Source organism: Mytilus galloprovincialis, chromosome 8, assembly GCF_965363235.1.
Source record: "Mytilus galloprovincialis chromosome 8, xbMytGall1.hap1.1, whole genome shotgun sequence".
NCBI classification, from domain to species: domain Eukaryota; kingdom Metazoa; phylum Mollusca; class Bivalvia; order Mytilida; family Mytilidae; genus Mytilus; species Mytilus galloprovincialis.
In genome coordinates this window covers 82,602,081-82,611,059 of record NC_134845.1, presented here as the reverse complement: position 1 = coordinate 82,611,059, position 8,979 = coordinate 82,602,081, and the positions used below count along the sequence as shown (strand labels likewise).

At 34.7% G+C, this 8,979-nt stretch overlaps 1 long non-coding RNA gene across 1 annotated transcript; it reads left to right on the top strand.

The window, feature by feature from the left end:
• The first annotated feature begins 572 nt into the window (after positions 1-572).
• Positions 573-2,242, top strand: LOC143043581 (uncharacterized). The gene is made up of 3 exons (XR_012968479.1): positions 573-671; positions 1,530-1,649; positions 2,126-2,242. It is a non-coding gene; the product is annotated as an uncharacterized LOC143043581 (long non-coding RNA).
• Positions 2,243-8,979: the final 6,737 nt, after the last annotated feature.

Below are 8,979 nucleotides of genomic sequence, written 5' to 3'. Positions count from 1 at the left end.
CATATATATATATATACTACTTCAGTGAAAATAGACTTCATACTAAACTCCAAATTATAGTTGCTAGTCGTTTTACTTATAGTCAGAAAAAGAATTAAAAAAGCCGAAACCAAAAATGATATTGACAGGAAAGTGTTGTTTCGTATTTTAATACCAATTAATGAATTTAGACTATCATTTATTTTCAAACTATCTTTACAAAACACTAACACATTGTGGTATTGAAATATTTTTCAACACAAATGTTTAGCCCATAGTAAATCTAGAATTTATTCTATCTTTGTGAAATAGTTGAGTCTTTCAAGAATCTACAGCTGTTGGGGTTAGTGTTATTCAATCATTATTTTTCTGTGAAATGATTCTGTGGAGTGTTGCATTTCTTTTTACTTTGTTTTTTTCTACTTATGGTAAATATCTTGACTACAGCAGTAATCCATTCAACAGGAAGATAATAGTTTACTTAATATAAATTAAAGATTTGTGAAGAAATACAGGGTTTGACTTATTTAAATCTATAATAAGTTATTATAAAATTACAGGCGAATCAAACTTTGCATGTACCGGACGAGGTGGACATTGTTCAGGTTCTCATACATGTCCGTCGTTAGGAGGTAATGTGGAAAAACTATCTGTGAGGTGCAGGTGTGGGAAGGCATGTTGCAAATGTACTGGTAAGTTTATACGAATTTAGTTTAGTTATAATTATTGTATCATTGTTTACTAATCGAAATAACTAATGCTAAGGCCTATACGCTAGCCATGAATAAAAATGTCAGAAAAGAACGATACAACACGCAAAACTGAATAACTTTAAAGATATTCTCTGTCTTCAATATTTCGAAATGTTATTTTAAATAAATAGAATCAAAGAATAGAATATTTATGATATAAACTAACAAAACATTAGTTCACCAATGCCGTAAGTCCATTAGGAAAATACAATTAAATCTAGACAACAACTGAAAACGAAGAGAAACATATAAATGTTAATATCAATACGACCGAGTGAGTCAACAAGGTGAACATATTCTGCAATACAAGGTAAGACACATAGTCTTAAACTTTCTCTCTTGGCAATGTAAAATGAACTAATGCGCAACAAATTCAGTTGAATTGTTATGCTAATTTGTCGTTATTTTCGTCTTTGAAATAGCAAATACTGACATACATGTATTCCTGACTTGGGATTTGCAACTACAATGTAATGATGATTTCATTGGTTTTATTATATGGAAATAACAAGACCCATTAACAAGACAAGTACGTTTTATAACTCTCATCGACGACTATGACTTATGTTTTAGGATCTGATCACTTACATTACTACTATTTTGTTACAAGAATTTATAGTTTTGATTTGCTATCCCTTAACAGTTGATACAAACCCTGGGACTGGGGTCATTCGTATTATATAAAGGATACATTTGTACCTTTGAAATATAAATTTAGACTAAGGAATCCTTTTAATGAATCCAAAAGAAGTCTCCGATGTGAGAATTTTTTAAAATCCATCATTCTTTTATTCCTAGACAAATGTCCTGTTGGTTCTACATGTATGAGCGAAGGTGAAACCTGTGATGGAACCAAAGATACTAACGGTTGTTGTGGCAACATGTTTTGTTGTACACCTATTCCTACAACGACACCACGTAAGTTATACAGTTGAGAATGTAAATTGGGAATTCGTCAAAGAGACAACAACCCGACCATAGAACAGACAACAGCAGATGGTCACCAATAGGTCTTCTTGAATTACAGTGGAAATAAACCTCGGTTAATATGTTTTCTTAGTCAAACAAATAAAACTGCAGATTCACTTTTTTACGATATCATTTTCTGTAGATCTTTATTAACTATATATCAATGAATCTTTTTTTAAAGCACATTACAATTTGATTTAAATGTGGAAAGGCTTTCAATTTGTGGTCTGAACAATATGTTTTGCAGTAGTCCTTAATAGTAATACTATTATCATTATTAGTTTAATTGATATAATGATTATTACTAGTAATAGTAGTATTAGTATTGCATTCATAAAGAAAAAAGTATTATAATTCTTCCTTCACTTTTAAAGACATTTTGGAAAATATGTTTCCTCATTCAATTTGTACTAATTTGTTTTTAGATGAAGTAGATTGCGTGTGTAAAGACACATGCAATAGAGACGGGACTGACGAGGAGTATGTTGATATAAATGAAGGGTGTTCCGGAAATAATAAATGTTGTAAACCCTGTTCTAGTATGTTTATAATTAATTAGCACAAAATAACCCTAAACAAATAAACAATGCTACTAACATAAACTACTATAGTAAAACATAATTATTTTTTTATATAACAAAACAAAATTATTCATGATTACACTAGGGTGAAATGTTTCTCAAGTGATTTCTATAAGAGGGATATCAGCTGAGTGTTATTCATTTGAAAGCAAATTTTTTTCACGTGAATTTCACATGGATCTCACATGAAATTTACGTCAAAGTTATGCATGAAACCAACGTTAAATTTTATTAGAACTTCATGTGACGGGAGATTTACATTTGTTATCTAAACATTTACATGCTAGATGAATTTCTTTATTTAAACCAATCATTTGATTCTTAAGTGACATTCACATTCTCTTGGCATGATATTCACGTGAAAATCAGACGAATTGATTTCACCAAAGTTTCAACTATAATTATAAAAAATCTCGAAAAGAGACCAAATGGCACAGTAATTAACAACTATAGATTTATCAGCTATAAAATGCCCCGCAACGAAACATGTATAACAATTCAAACAAGAAAAACTAATTGCCTAATTATGTACAAAAAATGAAAGAAAAACAAGTATGTAACACACAACATCAACAAACAAAAACCACTAACTTACATGCTCCTGGCTTGAAACATAATGTGGTGGTATTCAAATCTCCCCCATATGACAGTAGTATAACAGTACGACATTAGACCGAACTATGAAAAGAGCTTAACTCACCAGATAGATACAAATAACAATAAGCTTGTCTGTAACGATAAGCTCGTTTGAGGTGAAATTGGTGTGAGGTTTTTCTACCAGTGTAGGACAGTAATTTGATTGACAAATTGGTTAGAAATGAATGTCACTGCTGTTTTCCATCTAAATTATTAACTTTACAGGTACATGTGGTGGAAGTTTCACCGGACCAACAGGAAGTTTTACTTCACCAAACTATCCATCTAACTATTGCAATAATCAAGATTGCATTTATAACATCACTGTTGCGGATGGTGATTTGGTATTATTAAACTTCACAATCATTCATTTGGATGACACTCCTTTTTTTTTGGATCCAGATTTGGTTGAGGTATATTAATTTTAAATTGCAGTAAAAAAAGATCTCGTTTAATAATTCTATTAAGTTGATATTTTGATTTCAGGTTATAATACTGAACAGAAAAAAAAACACCAATACACTAGCGGCAAAGATGTTATACCACAAACATTAGGGTCAAACATTTGCACACCAGATCCTGATTTCGACAATAAATGTCTCTTCAGTGATGTTAGGGGTCGAAAGGTATTTGAAAGGCCACATAATTTACCTCAATGTAGAAAAGACTCTTTAAAATTAAAGAGTCTTTTTTACATTATATAGGATGAACGGATCATATGAACCGGATGGAAAATATGATTCAAGCTCAAACGAAAAAAATGTAAACAAGTCTAAATTGAAAACTACGTTCTAACATACGATTGCTTTGAATAATGACCACAATTTTAATACGTGTGCTTGTACACCAAATTTTGTTGTAGAAGGGTCTAAATACAACACAAGCAACATTTCAGCTAGAACAAATAAATTGTAAAACCGGAGGCATAGGATATGCAATGAATTATACAAAATGCGAAAAACATATATCTTTCTTGAAGGTGGTTAATGCAGATAGTATTGCAGAAGGTACGTGGAATCGTGGATATACGAGTGGGCCCCGTCCGCTAGTAGTTCGAGTTCCTGACAATCCTTCTTCTAACACAGTTATCGTCACTTTCCATTCTGGTAACACACAAACCAATCCTGGGTTTCAAGTTACTTATAGAATAGTTTGGTAAGTGCATATGATATATAATCACACTTTTTTAAGAGAATGGTATTGATATTGCAGTTGAAGAGATTTTGATACTGTTGCAGAATCAATGCTTAAGTTAATAAAAAAAAGACATGAACATATATAACGGACGTAGACGAACAACTGTTTACAAAACTGTACACATTAATGTTTTAAGTTTGAGTGACACGAATTTAAATGAATAGGAGGGCTTTGACAGAGACAAGATGCTCATCTATTTCGGAAAACGGGAAAATCGGAAGGTCGTCCGTGCAACATAGATAGTACTTACATGATAATGATTTTTCAATGCAGAACAAGAACTTACGAAAAATCATAAAGAGAAAAATAATGAAAATACACATCTGAAGTTTTATAATGCTAGTGTTACGAATTTGCAGTTTAAGAAGGTTATAATAGTTCTACAGTTATATATTTTCCGATATCTCTATTAGTTTCCCATAACATCTGTTCATCGTTGAAAACTGTATCTAAAATCATCCCTTTATCATTGGTTGCTATCAGACGCTTACCTGTACAGTTGTTACTAAGGTGCTCTCTTCGAGGTCCGCGTTAGAAGTATAAATAGTGGTTAGCTATCCAGTGTAAATTGTCATTCTTATCGGAGACGTCGGAAGAAGAAGATTAAAAAGGTAGGACCGTTAATATTTAAAGACGAGTAGCAGGAGTATTCAAACAAAGTGGAGTGTTTGAAACCTGTTGAAAAGATATAAATAGTTTCGGTTCCGTAGAAGTTGTATAAACAGGGTTAGTGCTAAGGTTTTGCGTTCCACATCTCTCACTATTGCAGTGAGTGTTTGCTGTTAAACCATACCTTAGTACTACCCTGTTCCAACAGTTTTATAAATATATTTCAATAAAGTTTCATACGTTCAAAGTTTACAACAGTTTGAATAGTTTCCATACATTCGTTTTATTCAGGTTTCAGCCCGTTTGATACATTTCGGTTCAGCCGGTTTGATACATTAAGGTTTAGTCCCGTTTGTAAACATTTAGGTTCCAGACAGGTTCCAAATATTTAGGTTCCAGACAGGTTCCAAACATTTAGGTTTCAGACAATAGTTCCAAACCGTCTGACCCGTTTCAAACATTTAGGTTCCAGACAGGTTCCAAACATTTAGGTTTCAGACAATAGTTCCAAACCGTCTGACCAGTTTCAATCATTTAGGTTCCAGACAGGTTCCAAACATTTAGGTTCCAGACCAGTTTTATACATTTAGGTTTCAAACCAGTTCTATACATTTAGGTTCCAGACTATAGTTTCAAACAGTTGGTTTTAAACAGTATCGGACAGAAAGGGTTTTAAACAGTTTTGATTTAACAAGTTCGGATTAGGTTGATAGGTGTTGAAATTCGTTTTTATGTATTATAGTATTTGTTTCATATTTGATAGAGATAGTGTAAACATTTAATTGACTTTAGAACTTTTGAATTGCTTTTCAAATCCAGGAAACTGGTACGAACCCGAGGATAAAAATATCTAAACGTCCTCGCCCGGTTACACGTTACAAATGGTGGCTTAGCGGTGGGATTTGTCTAGCATTTCTCAAGCGTATTTTGTATATATATATATAAATTGTATGTTATCATGAATTCAAATAGGAGAGATAGTGTTTTATATGATCCTGACATAAGTTTAACTGAGGAACAGTTAAGTCAGGAAATAGATATTTTAACTGCCGAATTAGAAAAATATCGGCATGTTAAAGACAGATCAATTTCCCATGTTGATACACCCCGAACAGTGTTTAGACATAGTGATTCGGGGATAGGTTCAGTCAGGCGTTCCGAACAATTGTCAAAACAAACAAACTCTCCGATTTATGAAAAAAATGTAAGTAGTAGTGTAAATGGAGGCGGTTTAGGAGCCCGACCTAGATCTTCAGTCAGGTTTGAAACATCAACACCTGCTGCAGAAAAACAGTCTTCGAAACATTTTACTGAACAATTACAATTCCCAATTAATGACAAATTTGTCACAAAAAGAGCAAGTAAAACTGGTTTAACTCGTGATACCGAGTTTTGTGAAGATAAACAATCCTATGCTTCGGATGGATACAAAAATAAAAACATAGTTAAAACTGCTACCTATGATGGGAAAGGTCCTTGGCTTGACTTTAGGTCACATTTTGATGCCTGTTCCCAAATTAATAACTGGACAGACAACGAGAAAGGTCTGTATTTGGCCGTTTCTCTCAGGGGTCAGGCTCAAGGTGTTTTGGGAAACTTAACCCAGGAGTCTAGACAAGATTTCAAAGAATTGGTTAAGGCATTAGAAGAGCGTTTTTCTCCGTCTAACCAAACGGAGCTGTACAGAACTCAGCTCAGAGAGAGACACCAGAGAGCTGTAGAGACGTTGCCTGAGTTGGGCCAAGACATAAGAAGGTTAACTAACCTTGCATATGCAACTGCACCAAACGAAGTGCGGGAAACTTTGGCAAAAGAACAGTTCATAGACTCGTTAATAGATTCGGATATGAGGCTCCGAATAAAGCAGGCAAGACCTACTGATTTAAATGACGCTATTAGACATGCAGTTGAGCTTGAGGCTTTTAACAAAGCTGAAAGCAAAAGGATTGAAGGTCAGGGATATTTAAGAACTGCGTCTGAAAATAGACACAGTGCTGACAACATGACAAGTCAGCTTTTGAAAACAATGTCAGAGACATTAATAGAGTTGCAAAAAGAAATGAGAGACTTGAAACAAAACAATAAAGGTAGGAAGCAGGGTGGTGCCCCGCAGCCCTTTCCATTTAGGTGCTATGCTTGTGATGAGGTAGGCCACAGAGCTTTTGACTGTCCTACTTATCCAAACTTTCAATATAATTATCAGCAACCTAGGTATCAGACCAAACCTAAAACAAGGTATACTAACCAAAACTATGAAAATTTAGATTTGACACCGGGAAAAGTGGGGGTCCATAAACTATCTCCTGATGCAGGTATGTTCTTGAAAGCAAAAGTAAACGGAATTGTCACAGACTTGTTAATAGATACCGGGGCCACAGTTACAGTTATCTCCACTAAAATGTTTCAGAAAATGTCAAATATGCCACGTATAATTCCAACTGAAAGGGATATAATTACAGCTAATGGAGATTCCTTGCATGTGTCAGGCAAAACTGAACTTGAAATTGAAACTGACAAGTTCAAATGTACAAACACGGCCATAGTTGCTGACATTAATGTAGACTGTATACTAGGGTTAGACTTCTTGAGGACACAAGAAGCTAACATAAATATATCTAAGGGGACTCTAACTATCAAGGGACACGAAGTAAGATTTTATGTCCAAGGTCACATAGGCTGTTATAGAGTTGCAGTATCAGAAACTGTGAATATCCCCCCTAGAAGTGAGATTGTTGTGAATGGAGCTATAACTGATGACGTTCCTGACTCATTTGAAGTAGGGATTGTTGAACCTGCCGATGACTATAAAAGAACTGATAAAGCAATAGTAGGTAGGGCTCTTGTTGCAAAAAGTAAAAACATTCCGCTTCGACTTATGAATTTGTCTTCACAGATTCAAACTTTGTACGGCGGAACGATCATTGCTAAAGTAAGTCCGGTTGACAAATTTTCAGAACCTAATTTTGATTTAAATCAAACATCAGAAACCCCTGTCCCTTCACATTTAACAGATTTATACAATGAAACGGCACAGGATTTAACTAAGTTCGAGGCTGCAAAAGTTAGAAAACTTTTACAAAAGTTTTCACACATATTTGCCAAACATGACGCAGACTTCGGAAGGACAAATATTGTGAAACATAGTATTGAGGTTCAAAATGCTAAGCCCACAAGAGAACCTCCCAGAAGAGTTCCATATCATCTTCAGGGGGAGTATGATCAGGCTATAAATGATATGCTAGATAAAAATGTGATAGAACCGTCAACAAGTCCTTGGGCATCAGGGGTGGTACTTGTTCAGAAAAAGGATGGATCGACACGCTTCTGTGTTGACTATCGTAGATTAAATAAAGTTTCCACCAAAGATGCATATCCTCTTCCCAGGATTGATGATTCATTGAATCAGTTGTCCGGAGCAAAGTGGTTCAGTACTATTGATATGTGTTCTGGATACTGGCAAGTAGAAGTCGAGGGTAATGACCGTCCTAAAACCGCTTTTGCGACACGGAAAGGACTATTTCAGTTCCAAGTAATGCCGTTTGGACTTTGCAACGCCCCAGCCACTTTTGAACGATTGATGGAAACCGTACTAGCAGGTTTGCAATGGGAGGTTTGTTTAATATATTTAGACGATGTAATTATTTTCGGAAAAACCTTTGATGAAATGTTAACAAACCTTAGTTCAGTTTTTGAAAGACTCTCAACTGCAAATCTAATACTCAAACCAAGAAAATGTAAACTGTTTGCAAAACAGGTAGAATACTTAGGTCACATTGTTGCAGAAAACGGTATCTCAACTGACCCAAAGAAAATTGAGGTTGTCAAAAACTGGCCAGAACCAACAACTGTTACAGAGTTGAGATCATTCATAGGTTTTTGCAGCTACTACCGCCGGTTTATAGAAAACTTTGGTAGCATAGCAAAACCTTTACACAGCCTTACACAAAAGGGTAAGACATTTGCTTGGACAGATGAATGTCAATGTTCGTTTGACAAATTGAAACGGTTCTTGACTAGTGCACCAGTGTTGGCACATCCAGATTTCAAGCAACCTTTCATTCTTGATACTGATGCAAGCGCATACAGTATTGGAGCAGTTCTTTCGCAAATACAAAATGGACACGAAAGAGTTATTGCTTTTGCAAGCAGAAGTCTCACAAAAAGTGAGAGGAGATACTGCGTTACAAGAAAAGAACTGTTGGCAGCTGTTTGCTTTACACAGTACTTCAAACATTATCTGCTTGGCAGGAAATTCA